This window comes from Agelaius tricolor, unplaced genomic scaffold (assembly GCF_023055355.1).
Source record: "Agelaius tricolor isolate 1412-34295 unplaced genomic scaffold, bAgeTri1.0.p SCAF_16, whole genome shotgun sequence".
NCBI lineage: Eukaryota > Metazoa > Chordata > Aves > Passeriformes > Icteridae > Agelaius > Agelaius tricolor.
This window is the reverse complement of record NW_027269276.1, coordinates 17303253-17315639: the sequence shown is the minus strand read 5'-3', so window position 1 is coordinate 17315639 and position 12387 is coordinate 17303253. Positions and strand designations below refer to the sequence as shown.

The following is a 12387-nucleotide window of genomic DNA, read 5'->3' as shown; positions in this document are numbered from 1 at the left end:
ACGACCCCAAGCAGACAACGGAGACCCCGACAGGTCCCACCAGCCCCATTAAACTGTGGGGGAGCCATTTAACGAACCGAGCCAATTAACGGGGGATTAATTGATCCAGGTGGCCGGGACAGCACAGATAAAGGGTCCCCAAACACCCCATAATTAATGAGCCCCAAGCACCCCATAATTAATTAATGAGCCCCAAGCACCCCATAATTAACCCTGCCGATCCTAATGAGGCCCTCGTTAACATTCCAAGCCCTGGGCCTTTCCCTGTCCCCTCATCAATTCCAGGCTAATTAACCCCTAGAGCCTGGAACGGGATTTGGGATCAAGGGGATTGAAAATCCGGGAACAAATCCCGATTCCCCTGCAGCAGGGGCTGCCCCATTCCCAAAAGTCCACCATGAAATCCCTGCTTTGACCCCAAAGGAAAACCCTGGAAGGGTCAGGGAGGAGCTGGGGGCTTGGGGTTTGGGATTTCGTGTTTGGGGTTTGGGATCTGGGGCAGGTGGGGACAGGGATGGCCGGGATTGGGATGTGGGATTCCTGGCCATCCCTGGCACCTCGTTCGGGGAATAAATGGGAATTTTTGGGGGTTTTCCCTTCCAGAGGGTGTTATTCCTGGCGATATTTGGGATTTTGCAGTCCCCAGGCAGAGGGGACCGGGAGAGACGATGATCCCACAACATCCCCCAGCAATCGCCGAAAAACCTCACAGCCCCATTCTGCCGCTTTTCCTGGAACTGGGACAAACCCCACGGAATTAGGGCCGGGATTTGGTTACAAAAGCGGCTCCTTACAAAACAAACCCTCCCCTGATCCCTGATCCCAACAAAAACGAGGCCATCTGGGGGATTTTGACCCGCGGGGGCTCCAGCTGTTCCCAGATGTTCCCCTCAGGTGCAGAACCCCATTCCCGCCCTCCCCACCCCATAAACCCCGCCGGGACCCCAAGACAAATCCTTTTCCCGGCCAGAAGGGGAATTTCCATATCCATGGGGCGCTTCCCGCGGCACGCGAGCCCCGCTCCCGGCTTTGCCCGGCCTGGCCAGGCAGGAGTTAAGCCGCGCCTAGCTAGGCTGGGGGAAGGGAGGGCCGAGCATAAAGACAGAGGGCGGTTTTCCCTCCCGTCAGCTCTTTGGGGTTTTTTTTCTGTTTTTTTTTTTTGTCCCCGTTTCCATGAAAAGCTCCCACTCCCGCCTGTCACATCAATCGCGGCCCCGCGCTAATTGCAGGGGGGTGGCGATGTCACCGCGCCAGGGGACACGCGGCGACAGCCGGGGCGGGCACGGAGCAGCGGGAAGCAATGGGAGTTTTAATGGGAATTTTTGGGGGTTTTGCCTTCCCTGGGGGTGTCCGGGATGGGCTGGGATGGAGAGGTGGGGATAAACGGGAATTTAAATGGGAATTTTGGGGTTTTGCCTTCCTGGGGATAACTGGGATGTGCTGGCCGTGGGTTTTCCTTGAGGAATAAAACAGGAATTTTGGGGTTTTCCCATCCTGGGGGTGTCCGGGATGTGCTGGGATGGAGCAGCGGGGATAAACGGGAATTTAAATGGGAATTTTGGGGTTTTTCCTTCCTGGGATATGCTGGCTGTAGGTCCTTGGGATGTGCGGGGGTTTTGTCCCAGTCTGGGGCTGGAGAGGGGAAGGAGCTGCCAGAACTGGATCCATCCCCCATTCCCTGCCCCAATCCCAGATCCATCCCCCATTCCCTGCCCCAATCCCAGATCCATCCCCTATTACCCACCCCAAATCCTGAATTCATCCCCCATTCCCTAAATTCTGAATTCCATCCTCCCTTCCCTGCCCCAATCCCAGATCCATCCTCCATCCCCTGCCTCGCATCCCAAATCCATCCCCTATTCCCTGCCCCTTCACAATTCTATTCCCTGCCCCAAATCCCAGATCCATGCCTCATTCCTTGCCACATCCCAATCTTTTCCTGGCCCCAAACCCCAAATCCATCCCCCATTCCCTGCCCCAAATCCATCCCCACACCCTGCCCCAATGCCAGATCCATCCCCTGCCCCAATCCTGGCTCCATCCCCCATTCCCTGCCCCAAATCCCTGCCCCAATCCTGGCGCCTGCTGTCCCTCCCCCCCAGACTGTCGGACAAAGCCACCAAGGGGCCTTGGGGACATTCCCACTGCCAGCCCAGCCCTGCTGGGTGCAGCCCCAAGCGCTCCCCATCCCGGTTTTAATTTGATTTTTCCCAGATTTTAGTGGGGCCGAAGGAGCCTTGTGTGACCCCTGAACCCGGGCTTTGGGAACAAGGCCGGCCTTGTGCTGGGCCAGGATTTGGGGATTTGGAGATTTTGGGATTTCAGGACAGGCTGTTCCCCCTCCTGCTCATTAAGCAGCTGGGTGTTCATTAACCCCAGAGAGGAGCGGCTTCCCGGGCTCTTCCATTTGGGATTTCTCCATCCCAGGGAGCTCTGTGTGCTGCTGAGGCCTGGCAAAGTCACTCTGTTCCCATAAAATCCACCTGGAGGGAATGGGGCTGGGTGTGACCCCGCTGTGGGGCTGGGTGTGACCATACAAGGATTGTGTGTGACCCTACATGGGCTGGGTGTGACCCCACAGCGGGGCTGGGTGTGACCCCACAAGCGGGAGGCGATCCCTTGGGATTTAGGGATCCGGACCCGTGTCCTGCCGGGAATATTTTAGGGGCGCTGAGCATCGCCCCCATCCCGAACCCGCGGTTTGAGCCTTCCTCCCGCCTCTTCCCCCTCCCGCGGCCTGGAGCTGCCCGAGGGAGGGAGGGAGGGAGGGAAGCAGAGGAGGAGGAGGGAGGGAGGGAGGGAAGGAGCAGCGACCTTCTCCTCCCCGCTCCTCAAGTGCCTCCGCGGCACCTTCAAACTCGCCGTTGCCGCGGCAACCGGAGCTCCGGGCCTCGCTTTTGTTCCCAAAACGGCGGAGGAGGGAGCGGGGCAGGGCCGGAGCAGCGTGAGCTCCGCTGGGGCCGCTCCAACCCCGGCAGGGGCAGAGGAGATGGGGCAGAGCTCCGTCCCCGGGAAGGGCAGAGCTCGGGCCCGGGAGAGGCAGAGCTCGAGGGGGGCAGAGATCGGGCTGCGACCGCTCTATGGCCGGGAAGGGCAGCAAAACCGGGGGAGCAGAGCTCCATCCCCAGCAAGAGCAGCCCGGGGGCAGAGCTACACCCTCGGGAAGGGCAGAGCTCCATGCCCAGAAAGGGCAGAGCTCCATCCCCGGGAAGGGCAGAGCTCCATCCCTGGGGGGGCAGAGCTCCATGCCCGGCAAGGGCAGAGCTCCATGCCCGGCAAGGGCAGAGCTCCATGCCCGGCAAGGGCAGAGCTCCATGCCCGGCAAGGGCAGAGCTCCATCCCTGGCAAGGGCAGAGCTCCATCCCCGGTGGGGCTGATCTCCATCCCCGGGAAGGGCAGAGCTCCAGCCCCGCGGGGGGGGCAGAGCTCGGGCCGGGCCAGGGTCAGAGCTCGGGCCGGCCCCGGAGCACGGATCCAGCTGGTGGAGCACAGGTTGCTCCGTGCGCTGAATTTTGATGGCACTCCAGAGCAGAATTCCCTGGATCAACAGGGCCCCGGGAGGCCATAAATAAAATATCGTGGAAAAGAGGCCGGCAGGATTCCGGGTGGGCCGTGAGGCGCTGGATTCTCACCAAAATCAGCGCGGTTTTCCAGGAATTCTGGGCTGTTCCTGCACGGGAGGGACCCCCGGGTTTGGGTAGGCACCAGCACGGATTTGGGATTTGAGATTTCGGGAAGGAAATCCCTGCCTGCTTCCCCCTTTCCCGGCACGGGTTTGAGGTTTTGGGAAGGAAACCCCTGCCTGCTCCCCAGTCCCCGCCGTTTCCCGGGGATATTTTCCTAATTTAAACGTTTCTGGGGGGTTTGGAGGGATGAACACAAACACAGCCGCCGGGAATTTGTGGGATTGGCGGATCCCGCATCCCTGGCACTGCCAGGAGCCCGAGGAATGATTAATCCCGGCCATCTGGCCTGGCCGCCAGCCTCCTCCTCCTCCTCCTGCTCCTGCTTTTCCTCCTCCTCCTCCGCATCCCTGAGGGCTCTCCCCCACACGCCCTGCCTCAGTTTCCCCACCTGTAGGCCGCGCTTTGTTCCCGGCGGGATGAATTCCTCCTGCCTGGGGGGGAAATGTTGGAAAAGGCCGAGAGGGGGAGGGGGAGAGGGAGGGGGGAGCGCGGCTGCTCCACTTCCAGAGGTTAATGGCTTTCCCTGGGCTCGGGATAATGGGATTCCAGGATCCCGCGCGTCCTCTCGCCTGTCGCTTCCCATCAGGTCCGCGCTTGGCTTCACCTTCAGCAGGACACCCCCTCTGCCCGCCTTTGGTGGTTTTTTTTGGGATCCCGGGGGTTTAACCCTTCCCTGGCATCACGGAGAGCTGGAATTCCTGGCCGGGAGTTGGGGATTCTGCAGGGATCCACCTGTGGGAGCGCTGGGTGCTCTGCGCTCCTGGGGTGTTCCCGTGGCGCCCAAAGCCACTTTTCCACCAAAAGCGGTGGATTTGGGCACGGTGGGCACGAAGCAAACCCGCGGGGATGCAGAGAGCCGCAGCCCAGCCGCCCTCCCAGCGCCAAGCTCCGGGAATTCGGGATGCATTTATTCCTGGGGTAAATTCATTTTTGGGGTCTTCCCCTTGAGGATTCTCCCGCTCAGCCCTTGGGATTGCCCCCATCCAGCCCCGCCCGTGCCAAGGATCCCGGCGGGATGAAGGCGGCTCCTTCCCCCTCCTTCCTCCTCCTCCTCCTCCTCCTCCTCCTCCTCCTCCCCCCGGTCCCTTTGTTGCGCCGCTCCAGGTGGCCGCGGGTGGCGGTGCCAAAACGTCCTCGCGGATCAGAGCACGGGCGGTGACATCGCCCACGGAGCCGCCATCTGTGCCCCGGCCCGGCCCGGCGCTCCGCCAGAGCCCGGGGGACAGCGGGAACGTCGCCGCCGCCGCGCCGGTGACAGGAGCCGGGCGGGCGACAAGCGGGGTCAAAGCCGCGCCGTGTCCCCGAGCGTGGCTTCCTGTCCCCTGCTGCGGCTGGAGCGGGGCCAGCTCCATCTCCCGGGCCAGCTCCATCTCCTGGGCCATCTCCATCTCCAGGGCCATCTCTATCTCCCGGGCCAGCTCCATCTCCAGGGCCACCTCCAGGGCCGCATGCATGGGGATGAGGCTGGGAAAAGCCGCCGGAATTCGGGGGATTCAGGGAGGTTTCCCCCTCAAAATTGACCTTCCCGAGGGCTGGGAAAGGACGGGAGCAGCCAGAGGGCCCCGAGCATTTTCCCAAGGATTCCCAGTGCCCAAACCCGGCTGTGTCCCTGCCGAGAATCCCTCGGGAAGCGCTGGCAAATTCCCGGTGCTGAGCCCACACTGCCCATGCTGGGGCGTGGAGCATCCCAACCCTCATTCCCAAGGCTGGACAAAGCACGGCCATGGATCTCTGTGACCCCATCCCCATCCCAAAGCCGGAGCAGGGGGAGGCCCCGCTGCTTTTCCAGCCTCCCCGGGAAGTGGGAATGCGCTGCTGTGGAAAGGGATCTCATTCCCGGAGGAGCAGCGTCAGGAAGGAGCTGCTGTCGATAAATTCCCGGTGCTGGGATGGCGGTGGCAGGGCTGACCTTTGGAAAGCTCTCCCGAGGTGAGGCCCTGCTGGGGACAGGCCCATGGCATTCCCGACAAGGCGATGGCGTTCCCGATGATGGATTGTGGATCTGGGGATGGACACGATTCCTGCTGTTCTGTATGAGCTGGAATTCCAGCTTGGGAAGGGGTTTGAGGGTGGCAGATGGACAACGAGTGCCTTCCTGAGATCTGAGCCCCCCACAGATCCCAAATTCCCTCACAAATCCCAAATTCCCTGTTTTATTCTTAGAAATGGATGGATGGATGGATGGATGATGGATGGATGGATGATGGATGGATCCATAGATGGATGGATGGATGGATGGATCTATGGATGGATGATGGATGGATCCATGGATCCATGAATGGATGGATCAGGGTTTCTGGGGTGCAGACCCCCCCCTCCAGACCTGGGTGACCATCCTGGCACAGAATTCCCAAACAATCTCCCAGGAATCTGGGATCTCCACTCCAACCCCAGCACTGCCCCTCTGGCTGACACCAGGACAATCCCAAACCCACTGAGACCTCCATGGAAAACCCCATCCCACCCTTCCTCTGCCTCCCATGGACACCGAGATCCCAACTGGGACATCCCAGGTGCGATCCCGGGAATGCCGAATCCCGCACCTGGGAGCAACAGGGACAAGGACAAGGCTGGGACTCTTTGGAGCTGCCACCCCTCCCCAGCCCGGTCAGCGGGGTCGGATCCCACTTTCATCCCTTGGAAATGTTGTCCCGAGGCTCTGCAAAAAGCAGCACCACAAATCCGTGGCTTTTCCGGGAATTTCAGCACGTGCCGGTATTCCCAGGAAACCGCGGCGGGAGCCGGGAGCAGGGGAAAGGCCAGGCTGCTTAACCCCGGTGACAAATGTCCATCTGTCCCCGTCCCCAGGGACGGCCCCGCTGTTCCCGGGAATCGCGGCCCGGGGAAGGGCGGGATGTGCCGCCAGCCCCGATCGATCTCATTTCCACATCCCCAAATCCCCTCCGCCGGCAGAATTTGGGGATGGAGCGGCTCTGGAATGAGGAGGGAAAAGGGGGATTCGCGCGATGAATTATTCACGGCGCAGGGATTAATCCCGGCGCTTCCAGCTGGCGCTAAATTATCGCTCCTGGTCATGCGGGAAAACGCCTTTGGAATTCATTTCGCTGATTATTGTTTGGATCTGAGAGCTGCCAGGGGCTGTTTTTTTTAGGATTTGTGGTTTTTTTCTCTCTTCTTCCTCAACCTCTCCAATTCCCCGCTCCCGGCTTCCCGTAAGGGGTGGAAGAGCTGGGAGTGGAGACGAAAACCAGGGAAGCAGATCCGGATAATTTATCCGGAGCGATGGAAATGAGGGAGGTAATTCCTGCTGAGCTGGGCCACGGCTCCCCACGCTCTGCCTGAGGCTCGGGATTGTCCAAGGGAAATCGGGGTTTTCCAAGGAAAGTCACAATTTTCCAAGAGAAACCGGGCTTTTTCCAAGGAAAGTCACGGTTTTCCAATGAAAAGTTCTGATTTTCCAAGGAATATCACAATTTTCCAGGGAAGGTCCGGATTTTCCCTGGATCTAGGGATTCCACAATCCCCGGATCTAGAGAATCCCACAATCCCAGAACTGATGAATCCCACAATCCATGGATTTGAGGAACACCAAAATCCCTGGATTTGGGGATCCCACAATCCCTGGATTTGAGGATCCCACAATCCCAGAATTGAGGAGTCCCACATTCCCTGCCTATCCCTGGATCTGGGAACCCCACAGTTCCTGCATCTCAGGATCCCACAATCCCTGCCCATCCCTGGATTTGAGGAACCCCACAATCCCAGAACCCCACAACCCCTGTGCGGTTTGTGAAAATCCCAGATCCCCCGCACCAGGACGAGCAAATCCCAGGAACGTTATCGCAGGCGCACCCCTTGGAAAAGGCACCGAGACCCCAAATTTTTCCCTTTTCCATCCTTTCCCCCCTTTTCCCTCATCCCCCGCGCTCTCCCTCCGGAGAACAAAAGCCTTTGACATCTGCGGGAGACAAAGAAATCAAAGACTTGAGCAAAACGCTGCTGTTCGAGCGAATTAACGTCGGGAAACTCCACCTTTCCCAGGTTTTCTTTTTTTTTTTCCAGGTTTTTATTCCTAGGGGAAACAGCTCAATTCCTCCTCCGTCTCGCGGCTCATCTTTTCCCTTTATTTTTCTTTTTTTCACCCCAAATCCGGCGTTTCACCCCCCAAAAAAAGCGGAGATAATTCCCAGGGGATGAATCCCGGGAATGCCGAGCCTGGAAAACACAGATCCCGAGGGGTTTGCTTCCATCCCAGATTTAATCACCAGCCGCGTTTTAGGCTCGGTTTAACCCGGCCCGACCTCGCTCAGCGCCCTTAATTTGGCACCTGCGACCTTTGGGGTGTCACCGACCTGGCAGTGTCACCCGGACGGGGGTTTGGGGACATCCAGAACCTGGAAAAGCGGGAAAATCAGGGAAAAGCTGCTGATGGCGCTTAAACAGCTTTAATTTATGGGATTGCCGTGCTGAAAGCCCCGCTGGAGCCGCGGCTGGCGCCGATTGTCACTGATTGTCACCGCGCCAGGCTGGAGCTGTCACCGAGCCAGCCCGGCCACCGAACCCGCCCCGGGCCGGCCAAAAAACACCGGGATCGCCTTTGGTGCCCGTGGTTTCAGCCTGGTGTGAGCACCGAAATTGGGGTTTTTAGCCCCAAATCGCGAGGGAGGCACCGGGGAAAGGTTTGGGTTGGGAATCCCAGAACTGGGGTTTTCATCCCCAGATAAAGGGCGGGGGAAAGGTTTGGTTTAGAGAGTCCCAGAATTGGGGTTTTGTCCCCCAAAACAGGGGGGGACCTGCCTAGGAAGGATTTGGTTTGAGGTATCCAGAATTGGGGTTTTGTACCCAGGAAAGATTTGGTTTTGGGAATCCCAGAATTGGGGGTTTGTCCCCAAATCACAGCGGCAAAAGTTTGGGTTTTGGGAATGCCAGAACTGGGGTTTTGTCCCCAGAACCGCTTTGGTTTTGGGTATCCCAGAACTGGGATTTTGTCCCCAGGACAGGTTAGGTTTGGAAATCCCAGAATTGGAGTTTTGTCCCCAGGACAGCTTTGGTTTTGGGGATCCCAGAATTGGGTTTTATCCCCAGGACAGCTTTGGTTTGGGGATCCCAGAATTGGGATTTTATCCCCAGGACAGGCTAGGTTTGGGGATCCCAGAATTGGGTTTTATCCCCAGGACAGCTTTGGTTTGGGGATCCCAGAACCCCGCACCGGTTTGGGTTGGAAGGGACCCCCAAGCCCCTCCAGTGCCACCCCGCCAGGGACAGCCACACCTCCCCTGTCCATCTGTCCATCCTCGGCCATCCCAGGGCCCATCCCCGTTTCCCCGGGAATTTTCCCCGCACGGAACAATCCCTCCGTGCCGCCATTTCCACCCCGCCCGGTTTGATTGACAGCTGCCAATCAAGCCCTGGATGCCGGCGGCGGCGGGAGCGGGGATGTCTTTGTTAGGAGCGCTCGGTGCCGCTCCCGGGGGAGCGCTCGGGGCAGCGCTAATTGAATTAAGGCCCCGCCGGCCGCAGCTGCGCGGGCCCGGTAATTGCGGCGGGGCCCGGAGCGCCGCGCTCCGCTCGGAACGGGCCCCGGGGGCCGCGGCGGCGGGGGCGGCACCGATAGCGATGATGGAGTTAATGAGGCGGGCACGGGCGGGCGGCACCGAGCGGCTCCCGGAGCCATTCCCGGCCATTCCCGGAGCCATTCCCGGGGCTGCTCCCGGAGCCATTCCCAGAGCTGCTCCCGGAGCCATTCCTGGCCATTCCCGGGGCTGTTCCCGGAGCCATTCCCGGCCATTCCCGGGGCTGCTCCCGGGGCTGCTCCCGGAGCCATTCCCGGGCCCACTCCCGGAGCCATTCCCGGCCATTCCCAGAGCTGCTCCCGGAGCCATTCCCGGCCATTCCCGGGGCTGCTCCCGGAGCCATTCCCGGCCATTCCCGGGGCTGCTCCCGGAGCCATTCCCGGCCATTCCCGGGGCTGCTCCCGGAGCCATTCCCGGCCATTCCCGGAGCCATTCCCGGGGCTGCTCCCGGAGCCATTCCCGGCCGTTCCTGGAGCCATTCCCCGTCACTCCCGAAGCCCATCCCGGAGCCATTCCCGGGCCCACTCCTGGAGCCATTCCCGGTCATTCCTGGAGCCATTCCCTGTCACTCCCGAACTCCCGAAGCCCATCCCGGAGCCATTCCCGGTCATTCCCGGAGCCATCCCCGGAGCGGTTCCCTGAGCTATTCCCGGTCATTCCTGGAGCGGCTGCCGAAGCGGGTCCCGGTCGCTCCCGGACCGATTCCGTCATTCCCGGAGCCATTCCCGGGGCTGATCCCGGAGCGGCTCCCGATCATTCCCGGTCATTCCTGGAGCCTTTCCGGGCCCCATTCCCGACCATTCCCAGCCATTCCCGGGAATGGTCGGGAGCCGCTCCGGGATCAGCCCCGGGAATGGCTCCGGGAATGACTCAGGGAATGACGGAATGGGTGCGGGAGCGCCTCTCTATTGAGGCTAAGCCAGGCCTAGGCCCGGCTCAAAGCCCCCCGGGCCCCCTTGGCCGCTGGCCGGGCTGTCCCGGGATGGCTCCATGGGTGCCGTGCCAGGCTGGCCGCCCTGGGCACCCCCGGCCCGGCCCGCTCGCCCCGCGGGCAGCAGCGCTCGCTCCGTGCCGCCCTTATCCCATTAGGCTCCCGCTTCCCGGCCTAACCCGATTAGGCCGAGTCCATCAAAGCCGGGCCGGAGAGGGAAATGAGAGCCCGGGAAATCGAGTTAGCGCTGCCGGCAGCGTCTGGCACGGCTCTGGCACGGCCGGGGGGGCACCGCGGGGGCACCCGGGCTGGGGCACCCGGGAGAGACCCCTGGGGATGGGGAACTGCTCCTCCTCCTCTTCCTCCTCCTCCTCACCTCGGACCCACAAAACCCCCAAACCCAGAACCTCAAACCCACAGCTCCTCCCCGTCATGCCAGCAGCGTTTTGGGGACCTGGATTTTGGGGGAAGGGCACATCAATCTCAGCCCCATCTTCACCTCAGACCCCAAAACCCCTGAACCCCAAAACCCCAAACCCACAGCTCCTCCCTGGCACTCCTGGGGCATTTTGAGGACTTGGATTTTGGGGGGAAGGGGACATCAAGTTCAGCCTCATCCGAACCCAGAACCCCCAAATCCTTCCTGGTGCCAACCCCCAGCTCCCCCTTGGCACTCCTGGGGCATTTTGGGAACCTGGATTTTGAGGTCCCCATTCTGGACCCCAAATCCTTCCTTGTGCCGATCCCCAACTCCTCCCTGTCACTCCCAGCAGTGTTTGGGGACCTGGATTTTGGGGGCAAGGGCACATCAAGCTCAGCCCCTCTGAGCCCCAACGCCCCAGCTCCTCCTCATGACTCCCAGTGGGGCATTTTGGGAACCTGGATTTTGGGGTCCCTCACCCTGGACCCCCAAACCTTCCTGCTGCCCACTCCCAGCTCCTCCTTGTCATTCCAGTGCCTTTTTTTTTTTTTTAATTTATTTTTTAGCGTCTCCTTCATCCAAAATCCAGGTCCCCAAAATGCCACCAGAGCCATGGGGAGGAGCAACATCCCAGGAAATCATTTCCATGGGTATTTTCCCTTTTCCAGCCTAAATGCACCAACAGGAGCCCAGGAATATTTTCCATGGATATTTTCCCTTTTCCAACCCAGCTGCTGTTGGGATGAGCATTTCCCCCCTTCCCCGGCCCCTTTTCCCATGTTTTTTTCCCTGTTTTTTCCATGGTTTTCCCCCTGCTTTTTCCCTGTTTTCCTCCTGGTTTTTCCCTGGTTTTCCTCTGGTTTTCCCCCGTTTTTCCCCCTGTTTTTCCCTGTTCCCTCCCCTCTCGCCCGAAGCAGGAATTATTGTCACTCCGTCGCTGCCGCCTGGCAGAGCCATCTCCTGCCAGCGCCGGCCGTAATCGGGAGTGACACCCTGCTAATGGGGACACGCCACCCCCGGGGCGGGGACAGCGCGGGGACAGCGCGGGGACAGCTCCCGGTGATCACAGCCCGGGGACAGCGCGGGGACAGCTCCCGGTGATCACAGCCCAGGGACAGAGCAGGGACAGCTCCCGGTGATCACAGCCCAGGGACAGAGCAGGGACAGCTCCCGGGGATCACAGCCCGGGGACAGAGCAGGGACAGCTCCCGGCGATCACAGATTGGGGACACCCTGGGGACAGCCGAGGGATCACACCCCGGTCGCACCCTGGAGACACCTCGGGGACACCTCGGGGACACCTCGGGGACACCCCGGACACAGCTCGGAGACACCTCAGGGACACCTCACGGGGATCACAGCCTGGGGACACCACCGGGACATCCCAGGAACAGCCCAGGGGCAGGTGGGGGACAGCTCAGGGACACCCAGGGGACGGCTCGGGGATACCTCGGGGGAATTACAGCTCGGGGACAGAGCAGTGACAGCTCGGGGACAGCTCCTGGGGACAGCTCGGGGACAGCTCCTGGGGATCACAGCCTGGGGACAGCTCAGGGACAGCTCGGGGACAGAGCGGGGATCACAACTCGGGGATCACAGCTCTGAGACACCTCGGGGACAGCTTGGGGACAGCTCCCGGTGATCACAGCTCGGGGACACATTGGGGGAATCACAGCTTGGGGACACTGCTGGGACATCCCGGGAACAGCCCAGGGGCACCCCGGGGACAGGTGGGGGACAGCTCCCAGTGATCCCACCCCAGGGACAACGTGGGGACAGCTCCTCCTCAGGGACACCTCGGGCGCACCCAGGGGA

The 12387-nt window shown here is 60.8% G+C and overlaps 1 protein-coding gene across 1 annotated transcript in view; it reads right to left on the bottom strand.

Moving 5' to 3' along the window:
• Positions 1–4124, bottom strand: part of STRA6 (signaling receptor and transporter of retinol STRA6) — a 37688-nt gene extending 33564 nt beyond the window's left edge. Inside the window, exon 1 of the mRNA XM_071441879.1 lies at positions 4075–4124. The gene's annotated coding sequence lies outside the window, so the exon portion shown is untranslated. The remainder of the gene's footprint in view (positions 1–4074) is intronic.
• Positions 4125–12387: the final 8263 nt, after the last annotated feature.